Source organism: Dendropsophus ebraccatus, chromosome 10 (assembly GCF_027789765.1).
Source record: "Dendropsophus ebraccatus isolate aDenEbr1 chromosome 10, aDenEbr1.pat, whole genome shotgun sequence".
NCBI classification, from domain to species: domain Eukaryota; kingdom Metazoa; phylum Chordata; class Amphibia; order Anura; family Hylidae; genus Dendropsophus; species Dendropsophus ebraccatus.
Genome location: NC_091463.1, coordinates 23506842 through 23528593, shown reverse-complemented (window position 1 = coordinate 23528593; position 21752 = coordinate 23506842). Strand labels below are relative to the sequence as shown.

Here is a 21752-nt window from a genome sequence, read left to right as displayed (position 1 = left end):
TGTAATAGCCTAGTAAATAATGAACTGATTTAATGTTTCTTATGTAATAAAATGACAAAGCAAAATGCTTAAACGGAAATGGTGTTTTTGACAGAAATGTTATTTAAATGCATGGCATTATACTCAAATTTCATCTTTCATTCAGTCCTTGGCAAGCAATGATGGACTCGTGAGAACAAGAAAAGATACAACTGGCAATGGTCCACATTTCTGCCTAAGTTACATCTACAAATTGTTTAAAAAATGCATCTGCACCCCGGCGCGTTTCACTCGTTGTCTAATCAGGTTTTCTGAAGTGTTTAATAATGGAAGACATTTATTTGTCAAATCTACAACCGTGACATTACAAAATACATAATAAAGACAACAAGGAGGTACTATTACATAGGCTGAATGGCCAAAAGTTGGTGGATACCCATTATAATTGGTGAGTTTAGGTGTTTCCACCATACCCATTGCAAACAGGTCCATAAAATCAAACACACAGTCATGCGATCTCCATAGACAAGCAGTAGAACCACTATGGGATGTGCAAAGAACTCAATGTGTAGCTACCTTTGGATGCCATATTTGCCCCAAGTCTGTTTGTGAAATTTCTGATCTGGCAGATGTACTCATTCAACTGGAATTGCTATTACTGTAAAGTGCCAGCGACCTGGCGTAACAACTGCTCCGCTATGAAGCGTGCCTGCCTGAAGGTGACAGCTAAAGAATTGTTCGTCAGGCATGGTCGAGCACGTGCACACAAGCCTAAGATCATAAAGAGAGTGTCAGATGGAGTGGTGTAAAGCACATCACTATTGGACTATGGAACATGATTTCTAGAGTTATGGATGATGTAGCCTGATGGATGAATGTGGGTTTGGTTGAGGCCTCAAGAATGGATGGTGCCTACTAAAAATTGATCAGGGACAGACAATTGTAGGGGGTTTGGCTCCTCAGTTTTAGTAAAAAAACAATGATGCCAAGGTAATAAACTGTATATTTGCTATGGGTGAAAAAAGTACTAGTTCTACAACAAAATAAAAAATTGAATGCTTCAAAAAAATTGCAGAAAATTTCTTTCTCCATGGCCTATTATGTTCAACTATTCAACTCTATGTTAAAGTGGTGGCAAAAGATTCCCAATGGCTGAGGGTGGTGCAAGGCTAATAAACAAGCTGTACTTACCTACCCCTGCTCCTTCACTGTTCACCCTTCCTCTTGGTTGCGGCCAACCCCACAAACTGCCTCACTCAGCCAATCAGTGGCCACAGCAGTGTCCCTTCTCAGTCAGTGATTAGCTGGCATTCCTTGTGGGGTCAGTACACGCAGGAACCAGGAAGAAGTGATGACAGTAGAGGACCAGGGGTTTTGACGTGCCAGTTGTGGGGAACAAAGATAGGTAAGTATAGCTTGTTTATTATTTTTACTCCATCCCTAGTCATGGAGAGATATTTTTAAACAGTTTTTACCCAAGGTTTGGGATGGGCATGTTCACTAAGTTGTGTGATGATCAGGTGTCTTCATACTTTTGCCCATATATTGTGGTTTTTTCTCTTTATAGCCTAGCTCCTTCACACATACCAGGTAACAGCCATACGTTTTATTCTCACCAGATCTGGGATAGGATATTAAATGTAACCACGTTATCTTGGTCCTAGTGATGTATCATGAAATGAAGATAATTAAGCAAAATCAATTGAAAAAAATGTTTCCTGTTTACATATATGACATGTTCTCATCAGCAAAAAACCTCTACCTAAATGTATGAACCAACATATCGTGACAGTTACCCCACCACCACCATATCCCTGTTCATGTACAGATGAAGTAGCCAGCAGGGTGACCTTCCTAGAATATCGAGGTGACAGCTCCTGTAGATATTGTGACAGGAAACAGTCTGTACTTATTCCTGTCACATACTATTGGCTTTCTCAGCACCAGAAGCTGTCAGCTGGATATGGATATTGTTGACAGTTCCTCACTCTGCTGTGCTAGGCACTTTAAGGTTTTTTTTTTTTTTAAGTTTCTTTTTATTAAGGTATTGGCTAGAGAAAACCATTGCCGTGCAGTGAGACCGGTGACACCCTTCCTCCCAGTTTTTGACTCTCATCCCCATAGAGTCTCTAAACTTTTCCATAGACATGGAGGTTAAAGAGGCAAATTCTGTGCTGGTTCAAGTAGGATATTACCACCTCCTGATAATCATTCAAGCAAGTGTATTAACCTGCAGTATGAAGACAGCACAAGCAATCTATCCTTGGCTCAGCTACTCCCTCAGTCCATGGTACTGTTATCATGCCCTCTGATAACAAGACCACTGTCTATAACCCAAGAAATAAGACGTTAGAGGAGAAGTACGGGCAAATGAAGTGCTGTGGAGGGGGAGGTTAAAGGAAATAATGTGAAGTCCTGCCTCTGCCACTGACTGGCTGAGCGGACCACACATGTCATGACCCGGGTCCGGCTCAAACCAGGAAGCCATCAGCGCTGCAGTAGGGGAGGTAAGAACACATTATTTTTTCGGCACCAATGTTTAGGTAGGCGGTATATGTCAAAGCAACATCTACATGAATGTAAGGACCTGAACATTCGCAGCAGAACATTGCCCAGGGCATGACACTGTCTCTGACAGCTTGCCTTCTTCCCAGTAGCGGACAATAATAGGTCCTTTTCGGGCGGTAGCCCGGGGCCCTGAGCTCCTGGGGGGCCCATGGCCACCCAAAAGACTTATACTTTCAGTGGTATATTGTCTCCTTACTACTGTTCTGCCATGATTTGCAAAAATCACAGCTTTTTTACCATAGTTTTGCACAAATCAGGGCATCATGAGATTATCTATCCTGTACTATGAACACCACACTAGTGTTGCCATAGTTACAGTAGGGTTAGGGGGCCCAAGCTTGGTCAACAGCCCAGGGCCTATGGTGAAGTTAATCCGCCCCTGCTTCTTCCCATAGTGCATTCTGATGTAATCTCCTCCCAAAGCAATTTACATGCACCCAGCTGTCCAGGTGATCCATCAGACCATGTTGCCTTCTTCCATTGCTCTAGGGTCCACTTCTGATGCAAGTCTGTGACTATGCAGCAAGCACACATGTTCTAACACCTTTCTGTAACTTTTTTTCAGCAATTTGTGCTGCATTAGTTCATCTATGGCATCGGAAGAGATATGCTAGCCTTCACCCGCCACATGCAGCCTTGAGCGCCCCCATCATCTTATCGGTTCATCAGTTTTCTACTCACTACATCCTAGGAACACCTCAGAAGACCTGCCATTGTAGAGCTGTCCCGACCCAATTATCTAGCCATCACAATTTGACCCTTGTCAAAGATGCTCAAATCCTGACTCTTTCCTCCTTCTAACCCATCAACGTCTAGAACCGACTGTTCCTTCTCAGCCTAATATATCTCAACCCTTGACAGATGCCATTGTCACAAGATAACCAATGTTATTCCCTTCACCTGTGAGTGGTTTTAACATCGACGGATGACTTGCTTAATTTTTCTATTCTCTGTTTCCTTTCTTTTAAACTTTTTTTTTTAAAAAACTTAGAGTCCCCATCCAATTCTTTGTCCAATGGCCTAAACTAACATTGACCGAGCCCTTAGCGGAGGAGCTGAGTGATAAGCACAGCTGGCAATAGACATTTGAAATACAGATTTTCATCCTCGGAATGACAATATGAGCAAGGAATGGTCAAGTTGTTGTCTTTGTGTATGTGTATGTTTCCCTCTAAAATTCTGATTTTGTGCCTTCCTCGAAAAGCATGGCTGAGTTAATAGACTTTCCACATATAAAACGGATTACCGGGCTTGTGTGGACCTGCGCGGAATTCAGATGTTCAGATTTTAAGAATACAAAAAAAATATATATATTCTAATTCCCATATTCCTCAGCCTACATTTGTGCAAAGGATAAACAGTTAAGACTTTGTTAGGTCTAATGTTGTGGAAAGGACACAAAGTCCTTGGCCCGGTGTATCGGTATAACACTGGAGACAGAATGCCGAGAGTTTTTTTTTCTCATTATCTCTCTACAATTATTTACTTGTCTGAACTGCTAAAAAATGAATATAGACTTGACCATAAATGCATTCAATGCAAGAGTGAATCAAGAATGTAGAAGTACAAAGTACTCTCGCGGAATATGAAACAGCCATGTCTATTTTATTCCTTATGCTTTCATATCAATTGAATTAAAGAGGATCCCATAAAAGTGGGATATAACAAACAATTGGGAAGTCGTTTGACACGGGTCTATTTTATTCTATTTCTACGTGATCCAGATGGATTGGAATCGGCTGAGGAGAAAATGTGCATATTTAAGGTTTTGTACTTTCACCCATATTGTTTTTCATGAATACTCAATACTCGGTTAAACAAAGGACCGTAGCTGGAATATACAGCTGTCATACCTTAAGGCTAGAAATATCTTAATATGTTTTCATCTCAAACAGAGTCATTCTATATTTACCATAAGCCATGGTGGTGAACGGTACAGTACCATAAGCCATATGGAATGTACAGCTCCCGCAATGCATGGATGGTTTCTCAGCACAATATATCAGTACAATCTTATTGATGCATGGAAGAACTTTTCCCGCTAATCCAACCTGCAGGTTTAAGCATCTGGCTCTCAAATTAATATGATTCTGGTTCACTGGCAACAAATCTGGAGGCAGCCACTTCTTAATCAGCTTCTGTAAAAGTTTTAATTACCCATCTGAAAACCGAGACACCGCTTGGTGTATTGGTCATTAGAAAGGTCCTTTGGGTTAATACAGTTACATAAAAACAAATTCTACACTTGTTTTCTTGCTTCTTGACAGTAATAACCCGATGCAGAAGAAGCAAAGAAAATTACCGGAAAAATAAACCATATCATCCTTCATCATTCACAGTGTTTGATGAAGTATAGGGAGTAGAATATAACCCCTATTATCTCATTGTCATCTTGACCATTTCAATAATTCAACCTGCGGCAATGGCAAAATTACTATTTTACTATTTTTGTTGGGTTTTATTGATGTAAAAAAAAAAGGTTATGTTATGTTACTATAAAGAGCAGCTTGAGGTCAAGGATAATGTGATCGCAGTATACAGTCTTGTTCCATGAAGGTGTTGTCTAAGGGGATGCATCCCATGACTATAGTCAATCGCCCATGCATTACTTTAAGCTTATTATTAGGGCCCATATAGATTTGATATTAGGGCCCATATAGAAGTCAATTGGATAATAATTAGTGTTATGCAGACCTGTCAAAGTGTCGGTTTGGCAACGTTCTCCGATACCGAAGTCTTGGCATTTGATTCCCTGCGGATGGGGAAGTTGGATGCCAACATGGGAGCCCTGGAAAACATGGATACAGCCACAGGCTGTGTCTATGTTTTTATGGTAGCCCTAAGGTAGCATTTAACTTCTGCAGCCGCATTGAATAAAATCCAGAGTGTTTGGGTTTGGAGAACGTTGCTAAACCAAAACAGTTTAAAAGGTCCGCTCAAAACTACTTATTATCCACTTGGCTTAATTTAAATCTATATGGGCCCTAATAATAAGCTTAAAGTAATGCATGGGCGATTGACTATAGTCATGGAATGCATCCCCTTAGACAACACCTTCATGGAACAAGACTGTATACTGCGATCACATTATCCTTGACCTCAAGCTACTCTTTATAGTAACATAACTTAACATAACCTTTTTTTTAACACTAAATCTGTTTGGATTCTGGAGATCCTGGAGATCCTGCCCCCACCCCCTTATAGTGACTGTTACGAAGCTGTTAAAGAGGACAGAGACCTCTTCATTCTATCTTTAATGTAGCAGAATGGGGGAGGGGAGCTGGGAAAGTGCTTCTCGGTTTCTAATTGGGCTAATTCCTTCCTCCTAAATCACAAAATATTTCTATCCTATAGTATAAAGATCTTGATGGTACAAGACCCTAGAATTTCTTCACCATATTTCCCAAGGTCTCTGACTGTTGTTGGAGGTGTCACACCAATAAGGGTACCATGTTCCACATCTGGTGGAAATGCAATTTTAACTGTATGGTAAATTATGTTCACGCTAAGTGACCAATATTCTTGAATTGGTCCTCCAGTCCTTCCCCAGGACCTCAATCCAACTTATAGAAGGGTCTTTTTTTAACACGGTATACTTTCCATCCCCTGGCTATGGCAGTCTCCCTCAATCCCCACAAGTGCTCAATGGATATCAACACTTCATGACATAATGAGGGTGGAGGATTAGCCTCCAACCATAATATGGCTCCCTTAGGTATACTTCTGCTCATCTTCCGAAATCTCACAATTAACATAATGCCACATGTACTACCTTGGTCCAAACTTTAAGAAAACTCAAACCTTACTTGGTTACAGTGGCATTCGATGAAGAATTAATTTTCACCTTAATTGATAAGAGGTCCAAACTTTCACAGATATAGCAATATTGACCAGAAGAAGGCAAATAAAAATGAGATCAAATCCCCAATGGAAATCATATAGTATCATATCGATGCCATTTGTCACATGAAGTCATTTATCTTAATTCTGTTGTTTCTGGGCAACCACCTGAACCCCTCCCACTATACGGACACCCCACTTCTGATCTAATAAGGTACTGTATCTACACAAAAATGATGTTTCTATTATGTCCTCTTCCACCTCGTCAAACGAAAACTTAATTTACCAGATATGACCTTGGAAACAATCTTACATAATTCCACCTCTAAGGCATCTATTCTCCATGCTTCTGAAGGCTAACCTTCATTGTAAAACCTCCCACCACTTTCATATGCATAGACCAGTAACGGTATTCAAGGTACATTTACTATGATGCCTTATGGCATTTCATTAATGCCGTTAGTAAGTGTTTCCAGGTATTTCTAAAAGAAATTCCTAATAGTACTGCCAATATTCCACAAAGTATAGGAACCTTGAGAATCATATTCATGTAAAGTATAATAAATGAACATAGCTAAAAGGAGAATAAAATAGTGCACTACAACCCATCACCCACCTTAAAGCAACCATAAGAATAATTCTTTTTCCATTTTGTTAAGATTTTACCTTAAAAATCTGTACATCTGTACAGTGATACCTCTTCAAGGGGATCAACAAAACTGTAATGCTCCTCCATAGGGGTGGTGCCCTCCAAGGAAAAAGACAGTATGCACAGTAACCGATGGAAGTGCAAATCTGTCACAGGAGATCTGGTCTGGATTAAGGGGAAATGGATTCAAGGGTACCCGTCATGAGAATTATGGAAGATAGGGTTGCCTTAGATATGTCTCATGCCGGTCGAGTTCCATGCATAAACTCTATTTTAATTAATGGGGCTTCCGCAAGGAACTTGGCCGGTGTGGGACATATCCACAGCTAACCTATCTTTCGGCAGAGGCTGCATCTGTCCACCATTCTGGAGACATCAACTTCGTGACAGGTTACCTTTAAGGCTTGAATGTCAGTTCTGGGACATAAAAAAGTGCAAAATATTTTCACAACCTGCGTGTGCAGTTTTTCACTTTTTTACATCCTTTCGAGAATAGTGGAATGGTGGGCTTAGCAGAAGATTGCATGGCCTCCCATTGCCTCATACAGGAGGTATACTGTTGGAATCATGCCTAAAATCTAAGCCAGCTCAGTAGATTTCAACCTCTGGTCAAGGGGCGATGAAAGATACCCCGGGTTTGTTGGGAGGCTTACATCTCCTAATGGGTTTGCGACATCCTAAAGCAGTGTTTATTTCAATAAGACCGGCTGAAGAGATGCCTCGATAATATATACAAATCCCATGGCACTCAGCAAAATCAAACCATACAGTCTTCTTTATTCAATGCAGGTTTACAGGATATGGAGACCATCTGCAACACTTTGTCAAAACCCCCTTGGGCCGGTCTTGATAAATTTCCTCCATAGTCTTTTGAAGAGGTTCCACTATAAATGATTTTCTGGTAGATCATAGTCTCTTCAGGAAAACAACATGGATTAGGCTTTGACGTAAAACTCTACATCTTAGGACATGTTCACGGCTGCTCTATGGGATTCTATTCCTTCGATTTTTTTTTAACCTTGAGAAGAACTTTCTAACAAAAAGGCAAAAACATGATGGATTACGTCTTCTAAACCCCTCCTCATGGTTAGGCTCTACTGGTTGTTCAAAGACTGTGATAAATGTAATCAATTAATTCAGTCTCCATGATCATAGCCAATTAAAGTAGTTGCCCAGTTGATGAAGGCCAAGGTCAAGGCCAAGCTAGAGGTGAAACCAAAGTTCATTACCAGGGAACGGTCAAATGACAAAAGGTCAGACACCAACCAGAAGGAGCAACAACATAGCAAAGGTTTGGAGCCAGGAACATCAAGGAAATGGTAAAGCCACCAAGTTTTCTGCTCTAATCCATTCTTGTGTGTACGTTAAAGTAGAAATTGACGCCTGTTCAGAAGTCAAAGTCAAGTTTCTTTTGAAAACTAAAAAACCACGCTAAGTTGCTGCATAGAAATGACTCCTAAATATGGATAAAAACAGCCGTTCTGACTCCGGCCTTTGTTTGTTTACTGCAGATGCTTTTTCATAGTAGAACAGATGCATTTGGTGAGTTTTTGCTGACTTATCAAGCCCAAAATACATCCACTGCAATATTCCTATCTCCACAGCCAGTGAAGAAGTGGTCACAAGAGAGATGCCTCTCATAGATGATGACCTTCAGTCTCCTCCACTCTTTATGTTTTTTTTTTCATTCCTTGTACATTACTTACTTCAATGAACAGGCAGATGATCCACATTTGGAAGGAATTAATATAGTGGCATGGTGAATTATCATGGTTCAAATACCAAAAAAAAAGGTCAAGTGTTGATTTTCCATTCTTGAGTTTTTCAAGCTTGGGCTTCAGTGCTACTTTTATTCAGTCTCCCAGGAGACAGAAGTATATATATTTATTTATGGGTTTAGTCAGAAATGACAGAGCCCAATAGGATATGTATTCCAGACATCTGGCTTTATACAGTTTTTATTGTTCTATTTGCATAATGATTTTTTATAAACATTTTTTTTACATTTCTTTAACAAAGTTATATAACTTTGTAATATAACTTTATTAAATAAAATCTTTTTATATTTGTTTATTAAATTAAGTAGCAGAAGTAAGGAGTGACACTGCCCCTCTATTGCCACTAATGGCTGTGTTGGGAACTGCAGGGCTGCTCAAGCCCTGCTTCGAGCACATGCAGTGCTAAGGATACTTAGTCCTCTGATATCTATTCTAGTGCATGTTAACACTAGAACAGACATTACACTTGGGAGGTGGCAAGAGTGAGCAGTGATTGGCAGTTATTCCCATTTGCTCTGCTACAGGGAGCTGCGTTACAGATACAGACAGCTTTCTTTAGTGTAATGTCTATCCTAATGCTAATATGCATAATATTAAACATGAAGAGTGCTAGCAATATCTAACTGTGGCAGGACCAGAGCTTGAGCAGCCCTGCAGTTCCGGACGCAGAGGGACTGTGTTGTCCTTTAACAGAATACCCCTTAAATATTTTTATAAAACCATAAGAACATAACTTTATTATATTTAAATGCTAATTTCATTTGGATAAAAAAATTGACCATCATATAAATTACAACTAAACATTTTACACATTTAGGGTACAAACACACTTGGCGTATCTGCAGCGAGTTTCCCAGCCCTATACTTTCAATGGCAGACAAACACGCAGCAGGGACACGCCGGAGCTGATACTTACCTGATCCTGGCCCCGGCTTCCTCCGGCTTGCTTCGGCGGATCCCGGCACACCCCGCTCGGCCAATCAGTGCGCTGCCCCGCCGCAGCGCACTGATTGGCTGAGCGAGACAAGAAGACATCGGGAGCCCTGAAGCAAGCCTGAGGAAGCCGGGGCCGGGATCAGGTGACGTATAAGCTCCGTCAGCTAGGGGGTTAACGGGGCGTGCTGCAGTCAAAATTTTGTCTGCTATTAAGTAAACAGGGACGGGATCCGCAGCGAGTTTCTCGCTGCGGATACGTCAAGTGTGTTTGTACCCTTACATAGTTTTTCTGCAATGATGACTTTACATCTAAGGGCCTTATTCCACCGGACGATTATCGTTCAGATTATCGTTAAATCATTCGAATCTAAATGATAATCGTTCGGTTGAAATGCAGTTAACGATTAACGACCGAGAGAGAAATCGTTGATCGCTTTATAAGACCTGGACCTATTTTTATCGTTGCTCGTTCGCAAAACGTTCGCAAATCGTTCGTATTGAATAAGACATCGTTCGGTCGTTTGCAATAGATACGAACACAATAGCAAATAGCGAAGAAAAACAATCGCAATTACGATCATAAGTGACGATTATCGTTCCATGGAAATGAGTGAACATTTTTAGGTCTTTCGCAATAGAGATCGTTTGAGATCGTTAATCGTTAACGATTATGCAAACGATAATCGTCCAGTGGAATAGGGCCCTAAGCGCCCCTCTTTAGCCATTCCATGGGAAGTGGTATGGTACATGACTAAACTTCTTTTCCAGAAATTGGAGTAGTAATCCACATTACATACACAAATATGAATAATTAATGAAAAGAAATGAGCACCTCCCACCCTTCTAATTCCACCAATTTGATTCTATACTGTTGCTCTTAAAAATTTGAATTAAAAATTCTAATATTTTGAAATAACAATCAAACCATAGAAAAAAATATTTTTAAGAATCTAAAGAATATGGCTTTAAAAAAAAAATTGGCCGAAATGAAGTTATAACTAACAATGCTAACCGCATTAAACAATACAGATAAATGAGCCTATGTCCATAACCTAAATAATGCAAGCCAGTGCAAAAAGCGTTCTTTTGTCCCTATAGATTTCACATGATAATGATGTCCTCTTTGAAGAAGAGACAAAAGACTAAACATGTAATTTTCTGAGTAAAAAGCCATTGCTAACCCATCCTGAAAAAAAAAAATTGCTGATACAATACAGAATGCTCAAGCGAACAAAAGATGAACACGAAACCTTTGTACAGAAAATAACATCAACAACAACAAGGATGCAAAGACGGAAAGAAAAGAGAAGAGAACAAGGAGGCATCCACACATGATTTACTACGGACACAAGCACATCATACTGGAACCCAGAGACCAGGAGTTATTGGAAAATCTATTCTAAGGACACACAAGTTCCTCATCCTACCGCTCACAAGGAGGCAGTAGACGCTGCTAGCGACTGGAAAGAAAAGAGCTCTTTCGACTTGAGGAATAGAAGGACATGCAAATAATGATAATGTAGTCACACAAAAGCCACAATCTCATCCTCAAGCCACTAACTGTGCCCTGGATTCCAGAATTTGAGTGGAGATTGATGAGCGCTGGCTGCCCAGAGGACATATATATTTCTTATACTGCTTATTCACTTTGACCTTGTTTTTATTGATAGATATATTTCATGCACGGGTCAATACACCCAATAACATTTGCTATGCCAAGTTGACTATCAATTCATGTGAAGTGATTGCTATGATGATGACTTGTGTCTAGCAGGCAGTTTCACTAAATGATGTCCAGGACATTGGACAATTAATAATTTTTAGCTGTAGAATTCGTAAAAAAAAAAAAAAAAAGTTGAATAACCAGAGTACACATGGGAGGATATAGATATACATATATATTCATATATATAATGTTTAGTCCTTTTATTTTATTTTTACAAAGAGATGGCGGGGGTATACATTGCATCTAGAACTACCTTGGTGCTAATGGTAAGAACATTAAGAAGATAGTTACTTAGTATAGGGGCACAGGTAACCTTGAGGAAGGTGAACTGCGCTGGGATGGACCAACACATTGCCATATTTGTCTTGTCGTGATGCTATAAATATGATATAAAGTAGTATATAAATTGTATATATATATATATATATATATATATATATATATATATATATATATTTATATACTATTATATACACCAAGGGTGCAGCACAAAGCACATAAGTTATGTCCACCTACAAAAATCACACTACACGTCCTACAATAAACCAGCACCATGCGTCTCTGTATCCAGGACAGTGAAATTATTCATCCATTTGAATCCGCGTGCCCATAAATACCGTATATCATAGGTTATTCTGCCCCAGATAGTATTCCTGCACATTGTAGAACTTTACTCCATTACACGACACAAGCTCCTATACATGCAATACACCCTGCTCCTTGCTGGTCTTCTACTACTAAAAAAAAAAAATACAGCGATGATACGGAAATGTTTGCAGATGGTGGTAAACTTGTATAGGAGGAGCCATGACAACGCTGTTCCCATCAAAATTTGAGAGAAAATCTAAAAACACTGGAGATGATCTAGTGCTTGAACCATGAGAGGCAATGCAGGATCCAATAGAGGAGCAGCAAGAAAGCATCCCTTACGTCATGGCACACATTCTGCCCAATTTCAACCTAAACATTATTTTAATTCTGAATTCTCTTCTTTTATCTTTTCCTTTGTAATTATTAGAATTATTTTGATCTTTTTTTAGTACTGTTAATTGTAAGATAGATAGATAGATAGATAGATAGATAGATAGATAGATAGATGATAGGTAGATAGATAGATAGATAGATAGATAGATAGATAGATAGATAGATAGATAGATAGGTAGATACTGTAGATAGATAGATAGATAGATAGATAGATGGATAGATAGATAGATAGGAGATAGATAGATAGATTGATAAGACAGGAGATAGATAGATAGATAGATAGATAGATAGATAGATAGATAGATGATAGATAGATAGATAGGAGATAGATAGATGATAGGTAGATAGATAGGAGATAGATAGATAGATAGATAGATAGATAGATAGATGATAGATAGATAGATAGATAGATAGATAGATAGATAGATGATAGGTAGATAGATAGATAGATAGATAGATAGATAGATAGAAGATAGATAGATAGATAGATAGATAGATAGAAAATAGATAGATGATCGATAGATAGATAGATAGATAGATAGATAGATAGATAGATAGATAGATAAACATTATGATCACACATAGTCATGAATGTTCTTAATAAGTTGAATATCCTATGTAAAAATAATAAAATTTGCTTCTTTTCATGTATTCCCTTTCCACTGATGAACAACACGTAACACATGGAAACCGACCACAGTATATCCTCTAACTCGACGTCTCCCATTTACAAGGCTGAGTAGTGCTGTCGTTTGTCAGCAGAGGTCACGTCCCATATTACAGACAGAAGGTCCAGGCCCCATCTCACTAGCCAACACCTAAAATCCGCCCCTAGAGTATTAGAAATGCGTCCAGTCCTGAGCGGATTTACATAACAGCTGATCGCACGTTTTCTCACCAGAGCCCAGAAAGCAATGTTGCAGAACCTGAGACAGCTCCATGTGATAACATACGGCCGGGCTACACCACCGGACACATCCACCAAGCAGTTCTCTCCATAAGAATAGGAAGGTGTTCTTTATCCTATCTGGTGGCTTGTGTGTTGTTATTACATGTGGTTGGCACTGCCGCCTTGCAGCACTGTGTTTGCCGTGTGTAGACACAGCCACATCTGCATAGAGTTTACATGTTCTCTGCTTCCCTCCTACACTCCGAAAGCACGCTTGGGTTAATCGACTTCCTACGACATTGGCCTAGACACAGAATCGGCGCCATCTCTGTACGTCGCTACCGACTATGTCGGTGCTATATCACGAACAGGTAATTGGTTAATAAAAACGGGAAGCCGAGCGCACCTCAGCCCCTGTCTGCCGGCAGGAGCGTGGGCACGTTTGATTCCCTAAGTGCCCACACATTTCATCTCTGCCTTCATTCCTTCGGATTCCAAAAGGGATGTTTAAATGTGTACACGTGTATCCGCGTCTGAATTTATAATCAAGCCAGCGCTTACGTGCGCCGTATGTAATCAGATGGCTGTGCCTAATAAAACAGCCAGTCATTAAAGTATATACATCCCGTCGCACTCGTACATGACTGCCGTGGATGGACGACCGGGTGCCTCTGGTGTCCACCGTCGCAGGTGTTAACCGTTTCCCTGCAGGTGTCTGTACCGTGCTCCGCAACGACTTGTTTTGTGCAGGCAGAGACATACGTGTGTTAAGTATGTTTTTTGGTGTACTGTGCGGTCTATGTCAGTGCAGTCATGTTATAAGGTTATTAGAAGTGTGCAGTACTTGCCTTCTGTCAGCGTGCCTCTCCGGCAGGGAATAGGTATCCACAAGCAGTTATTATCCGAGGTAGGTACCTCTGGGTGCTGTGAACATGCTGATGCTGATGCCGCTGCTGCTGCTGCTCCTCGCTGTACTGTAATCTTGGATTGTCAGCAGTCCTTGTCATGCTCAGACACAAAACAACCTTCCTTTTTAGAGATCCCAAGCATTAAAAAAGGCAGCGGTTATTGAACGTGCTGGCTTATTTTCCTCCTTGTACTTATGCAGACAAGATGATGACTGGAGCAGGAAAAAGAGAGAGGGAGAGGGGTTGTGGAGGGGGATGGGAGATGGGGATGTAATGAATGAGGAAAGAGCTGGGAGGAGCTGGCTGCACAGATCTGATCCTGAGCTGTGGATCCCAGGAAATTCAGGAGCAGAGGTGGGACGGGATAAAGATGGACTGTTCCCATCCGAAATATCCCGACGTTGTAAATAGGGGGGGGGGGGGGGTGCAGGGGAGAGAGTGTTCAGCTAGTGCACTGTGGTCGCCAAAGGAGAGGAGGCATCATTGCTGGATATAGATGCAGCATTGAGGAGGAAACATGGCTTCAGAGCAGAGAGAGGTAGGAGAGGCGAGGCGTGATGGTCATTTGGGGGATAATAAAGTATGGGGAGCACGTTGCATGCCAACACAATGAATTAATCTACTGTCACATGTGCCGCTCTCTCCGAGCCCAAAGTGTCATTTGAAGATTAGTCTGGATATATGTTGCTCCTTCTCTCGGGAAAGAGGAGGGGGGGCGCAAAAGATGTTGCTGGGTCCTAAAGCGGATCCTCCCTGGTTTTTTTAGACACTGCTGCAGTAAGACTTGGCTTATCTCAGATGGCTGACATTCTAATATAGGAGGGGTTTGGCTTCAAGCAGCAACACACACACCAGCGAGGGGGCACCACCAGGTGTATTTGCATCTAGGGTGCCCATTTTAGGACCTTCCTGCTGCATCACCAGCACTCTTCCACCAGTACTCCGCACTCCCTCCTTCAGAGACAACCTGGGTTTTTTTTTGCTGTAAACATCTTGTTATTCATCCTCCCTCGGTATCTGTCGCCTCTCGTCTCTTAACCTCTATCCTCTATCATCCACTGTGCAAATACAATACAAAACTGCCTCATTCTTCATGCAATTTTCTCTTTAGATTTCTCGGCTTTGTAGCTGCTCTATATTCCAGAATGCAATGAGTTTACAGACTGTTTGATCACGTTGGTAATATAGCCAACAGTGCTAGCCAATATTTTCATGCATAAATAGAGAGATACCAATACCCGGCATGCCTGCACATATGTGTGTGTATATATATATATATATATAGATCCATAGAGTCAATAGATGCTAGATAAATCGATGTTAGATAGATAGATAGATAGATAGATAGATAGACCTTCTCTTTCATGCTTCATTACAGAAAAACGCAACCCAAAAGGAATACACAAGCTGTTTTCTGCCTGGTTTATTCGGAAGCTTCCTTTAATATCACAACTTCAACAATCTCAGTAGGAGACAGATAAAGTACCACTCAAGTGCACTGAGAATTCCAGGTATCACAAGTTCCCCCAGCTGCCTGACATTCTGCAATGGGCCAGATAGCGGCAAATGGATGGCATATTTCTGACTTGCCACTAAAACCAGGCGCAAATACTTTAAGCAAAATTGATTTCCGTACATCTATGAACATCTTTCCACTAGTTTGTTTTATTGTTCATTTGCTTTCCGAAGCCAGTTTTGACATAGTCTTTATTACAAATTTCCTACCATTTAGCCGCTCCTCAAAGAAAGATAAGATAAACCCCATCAGAGTTTCTGAAGGTGGGCATACACCTTCAATAACTGTCGTCCGAATGATTTTTATCTGTCCCGTCCATCCCCCATCCTGCTGTGGCTTATCTCTCCCAGAACAAAGGTGTCGGGTGGGAATTCTACATCATGCCTAACCTCTGTTTCCACCGACATTATCTCTAAGTGGAGTCTCAGAAGAGTGCCTGAAGCCCTTATTACATGGGGCAACATAGAGGAGCAATTGAGCGCTGTGAGCGCTCGTTTGCTCCTCGTTCCCCGCTCGCTGCTGCAGCCGTTACACGCAGCGGCAGCGAGAGGGTGACTACAGGGGGGCTACGGGAAGCCGCGCAGGGGCTGCCTGGGTGATCGCTAGATCATCCAGGCAGCCCATTGAGGATAGCGGCGGTCTGCTGCCACTGCTCCTATTCCACAGAGCAACAGCAGCAGATCGCTGCTATATTAGTCATTTGTCTTTCAACATGTTGAAAGACAAACAACAGCAACAATCAACCGACATCATTCATGTCAGCTGATCATTGCCTTCTTTAACATGGGATGATTATTGGCTGTAATGGCCGATATCGGCTAAATACGGCCAATAATCGTTCCCTGTAATAGGGCCTTTAGACTTTATACTGCCAACCAGCCAAGAGTTACCTTTCCCGTCCTCCACCAAGAATGGCTGAGCTTTCCTGTGTTCTATATAGAGAGGGGTAGGCTGTAGCAAGACTGCCCTGGGGTGGCTTATCTCTTCGAGAACTTAAGGGTCATTCAGTGACTTTCCATCACACCTGACCCCTATGACCACTAACATAATCAGTGACATGACGGGAGAGCACCATACACTATATACTGACAGTTGTATAAAGTGTATGGGCACCTTTGGTTTCTGCTCAGTGGAGGGGAGTTTACAGATTAGCTCAGATAGTAGATGAAGGGAGAGAAACCCTGGAGGACAGAAAGAAAGGAGAATAAATATAACACAGCTTGTGAGAGAATATAGTATATGCAAGTATATAGAGAAAATTGAGCTCTAACAGCACACTGTAGAAGATGTACAAGAAAAAGTAAGTAATAGAGATGAGCGAACCTTGAGCATGCTCGAGTCCATCCGAACCCGAACGTTCGGTATTTGATTAGCGGGGGCTGCTGAAGTTGGATAAAGCTCTAAGGTTGTCTGGAAGTCATTGATACAGCCAATGACTATATCCATGTTTTCCACATAGCCTTAGGGCTTTATCCAACTTTAGCAGCCACCGCTAATCAAATGCAGAACGATCGGGTTCGGATGGACTCGAGCATGCTCCAGGTTCGCTCATCTCTAGTAAGTAACATTTTTAATAAAGACCTATGGGAAAATTGCATCATGTAAGTACAAAGCAAGTATGAAAAAATGCTTTTCAGAGGTCACTCTACCCTTTAAAAAGGTATGTAAAACATATGTAACCAGGTAAAAGTAACATCTAAAATTTGGTCAGAACATTAGCATTTTTTTGTTTGGCAGTCATTTCTAGGAGTGACAGGAAGTGCAACCATATTGGCCCCTCAGAAGCTAATGAGAAAAGTGGTACTAACAGCTATATAGTAGTATAGTGATAATGGGTTATTAAAATAAGACCATATACATGTAAATGAAATAGCAGTTCATTCCAACTCAGTTATATAAACTAATTCCGTGAAACCTTTTTTTAAACAAACATCAAAAATATTTTTTTGAGAGGAGTCCGTCTCTGAAAGAAAGTGCCTGGTGTGTATAGTATATGCCAAAAGTAAAGATCTAAAAAGTATATGCTGGAACTGAAAAATGGGATCTAGATAAATGGGCAATTTTTTCATAGACGTGGATTTCTGAAGAAGAGTTTTCCCAGCAACTTTCATCAAGAGGCCAGGCCAATAAGCTAGGAAGACATATAGCAAACTAGGGAAGAGTCGTGACTTCCTTAGCATTCGGGCTGTGCTGCTTTAGCCTATTCACTAAAAAGTCATGTATTCAGAGGTGCACTACTGTATATCTCTGTAGAACACATTGCAATTCGATTGACTTTTTCCTTTCCGTCAGCTAAAAGCAGGCTGGACATACGCCTCTAGACGCTCACGTTAAAAGGGACTTAGCTTAAAAAATGTATAAAAGACTCTTTCATGTACATTAACAATGTAAAATAAATATATATATAAATAATATTACACGTCTATGTTGTTCTATGGTGTTCACCACACTTATTCTGGAGACTGGCTAACCCACATGCTTCTCTCCATGCAGACAATGGCAAGGTGCCCACAGAATAAATCGAAAAAGGTCTCCCATAACACTGATTTTAATCTGGGGTTTATTTGCCCTTCTTCTATACTGTAATGGTGTCCATAGACCTTATCTAAAGTTTGATGAATGGTTTAGCTGACTTTCTAAGGTGTACGACAGCCTTCCAACTGTTCTCCATGATAGAGAGAAGGACTGGGCGTGGAGAATTTGCTCTAGGTGGCTGTGGCTTCCCCTCCTCTCCCTATAGACAGCATAGTCGGCAGTGGTGCCAACAGTCATGTGTATGGGTGAGATGACTGTTGGCTGAATAAAGGTTCTTCACACAGTTACTGAAAGCGTATTGCCAGTGGCATATGTCCCAATACTATTTTTTCCTGACAATGCAGTTCTCTGGGTAGAGGAGTCCTGCACAGTTTCTCACCAATGGCAAATGGAATGGGACTGGGCCAAGACTCTCCAAGGGTCCCATAGCAACCTCATCTGTCTTATAGTATGAACACCCTTGATCCAAGATAGTACATATGAGGTGGTTTCAGAGTTGAGCAGTTATGCTACCACTAGGGAAGGGGACCATCAGGGCCGACGTCAGCACAGGGCTTACCTGGGCAACTGCCAGGGCCCACAGCACCTCTAGGGGCCCAGAGAGGGAGATGAGCCAGTGTTCTAGTGTTCAGCCCCCTCACTGTAGTGCAGGGGGAGAGGCTGAACATTAGAAGACACAAGAGATGGAGCAGGACCTGCACAGAGAGAGAAAAGGGTGAAGGACCTGATTACATGACCCAAAGGTCCTCAACCTTACAGAAAGAGGGAGAAGACTGAGCTGCAAGTGCTGCACGTCAGTGAGTCAGTGTCAATAATGTGTGTTTGTGTATGTTAGTGATGTCTCAAGTGACTTGGCCCACTGAGGCTCTGCCACCCTGGGGACCATACATGCTCCATTGATCAACCAAAAGCCAGGTTACTCTTATCTCAATTCGCCCCAGTTGGCCCCACTTAGGTGTTACTTGCAGGGGTATACCACTCTGTGTTGGTAGGCCTTACACTTCTGGAGGGTCTGCAAAGATACCACCTGTTAAGGCGTTACCATGGTTCAGAAACAGAACAACTTGATGTTATGTCGCCTGCATGCGATGATCAGTATATGTACACCCGTCATCGCTACATAAGAAAGCCTTCCAAGCTGCAGATTTATAGGACGTGAGAGCCAGGTAGCAGAAGGCTTTAGCCATCTTCTGCTCCTTGGACAACCCCTTTTAGACTTCTGCTACCTGGCACTCACTTCCTGCGATTCCATGTCTTCAATGTATGCTTTCTCCAAACACATCACAAGCAATTAAAGTTCTTTGAAACTGCATGCTGGAGTCCATGTTTGGTTCATCCTCAGTGACACATGAGATCCATCCACTGGGGTCCATAAAGAGGGTTCCTGTGCCCAAAAGAACCACCATTTTTCAGTTTTCTGCCCAGCTGTATCTGAACAGAGCTCTGTATGAGAAGATGGGAGGTGAAAGGCTGCAGACACCAGGAGAGCGTGCATTATTTATCAGATTTCATTTGTCCTTCACATACAGAGCTTCTTACTTCTTTTTCCGCATATTCCTAATATTAGTGGGGGGGGGGGGACATTTAATGATTTTTGCAGCCCTAGTTTCTATTGCAGAGCTTTGTGTTTCAAATTCTCAGCCCCTTCATGTCTATATAAACCCAGAAGAAAAGCTTTGACAACATATCTGAAAAAACATGTCGGCCTTGGAGTTCCTTTTTGAGAAAGATTTCAGAGCAGAGTGACTAGGACTTAAATGGGTACTGTCACTTTAAAAACTTGACAGGTCACAGATTGTTAGAAGGAGCCACATGACAAAGACAGACTCTAAATGTAAGTCTATGGGACTGTCTTGATTGTGTCCACAGATTGCAGGCTGAGAAGATCTCTCTCCCCACTCATTCTATCAGTTGTTCGCCTCTACGACATGTCAAAAGAAGTGCTAGACACACTTTAACGGTCCAGATTTAGGGGGAAAAAATTGTACTTTTCCTACTATACCAAATTCTCTACTGTTCCTTTTCTGCTGCTACCCAGGCTCCCTGACATCTAAAAGTTCCTGATATGCTGCTTATGCGCTTCAATAATTATCAAGGTTGGCCCGCAACTTTGTCCAAGTTTTTAATTTTGGCCCACTGTCTATTTGAGTTTGACAACCCTGACCTAGAGCGTCTTTTCTTACAAATGTGGTTCATTCCTTTAAAACCTCACGGCACTGCAAAAAAAAAAATATTGTTTTGGAATTTTTTGGTTGAAACGAGGATCATCCATATTATAAATGAGGAGTTAGATTTGACTGCTACTTCTATACCAGTTATGCACAGTCTATAAACCTTATCAGCTCCAGAACGTGCCAAAGTTGAAAATCGATACAAAATGATATCAATTTATTGATCAAACTATTAACCCAATTGCTATATTAAGCCTGAACGTGAATGCTGAGACACCTGCAAGAAGAGCGTTACCATAAAATTAGTAATTGCCTCCCCGAGGAGGCACGGGGGAGCTCATCACAATCGATTTTCATGCAAAGCTACAAAGTTACAGACCTTAGTGCATGGAAAGGGGCCTTCACCTTAGCTGAATCCTTCTCTCACTACTCTCTTAGTTTATCATCCCCAGGTATATCCTCATGTACGGCAACATTTCATACCAATGACATATAATATATACATAGTAGCTTTGCCAATTCTTTTCTGCACTTATTTTCTGCAGATTTTTATTGCCGCCATTGTGTTGTCTGCATTCATAGCATAACTGCCTATTACTGGGAATCTGTCAGTCATGTTCAGGTTCTGCCTATAAATATAAGCTCAACATTCATGTCACATTCGGCTTCTCATACCTCCCAGCGATCAGATGTCAGCAATATCTACATAAAGTAAAATGGCCATTTTTGAGATTTGACAGCACAACCTGTTTCCGCCTCAAACAAGCAAAACAATATTTCTGTGGATTGTCTTTGCTGTGGTTGATACTAGAGATGAGCGAACCGTCCGAGGTTCGGGTTCGTATGAACCTGAACTCTTGGCTTCTGATTCCCGCTGTCTGCCCGCTCCGTGGAGAGGGTGGATACAGCCTGAGGACTGCCTGGAAAACTGGGATACAGCCATAGGCTGTATCCCAGTTTTCCAGGCGGTCCTCACGGTTGTAGTTACAGTACCAGGACAGGTTATCAAGCTTGGGGTTATTTACACTAGAAAAAAGACATCTTAGGGGCGATCTGATCACAATGTACAAATATATGAATGGACAGTACAGAGGTCTTTGTAGTGGTCTTTTTACTCCTAGGTCTGTAACCATGACAAGGGGGCATCCTCTACGTCTAGAGGAAAGAAGATTTTATCATCATCAGCATCGACGCGGGTTCTTTACTGTACGAGCGGTAAGACTGTGGAACTCTCTGCCACATGATGTTGTCATGGCTAATTCACTAAATAAAT

General features: G+C 41.4%; 1 protein-coding gene and 1 long non-coding RNA gene across 5 annotated transcripts in view; one reads left to right on the top strand and one right to left on the bottom strand.

Annotated features, from left to right (window-relative positions):
• Positions 1–14434, bottom strand: part of BRINP1 (BMP/retinoic acid inducible neural specific 1) — a 156415-nt gene extending 141981 nt beyond the window's left edge. For all 3 annotated transcript variants that reach the window (XR_011364818.1, XM_069986567.1, XM_069986568.1), the window contains exon 1: positions 14198–14434. The gene's annotated coding sequence lies outside the window, so the exon portion shown is untranslated. The remainder of the gene's footprint in view (positions 1–14197) is intronic.
• Positions 14053–21752, top strand: part of LOC138802859 (uncharacterized) — a 38919-nt gene continuing 31219 nt past the window's right edge. The window contains exons 1-2 of one of the 2 annotated variants that reach the window (XR_011364819.1): positions 14053–14256; positions 15636–15768. This is a non-coding gene — a long non-coding RNA (uncharacterized lncRNA). The remainder of the gene's footprint in view (positions 14257–15635; positions 15769–21752) is intronic. The other variant, XR_011364820.1, reaches the window with a different exon arrangement.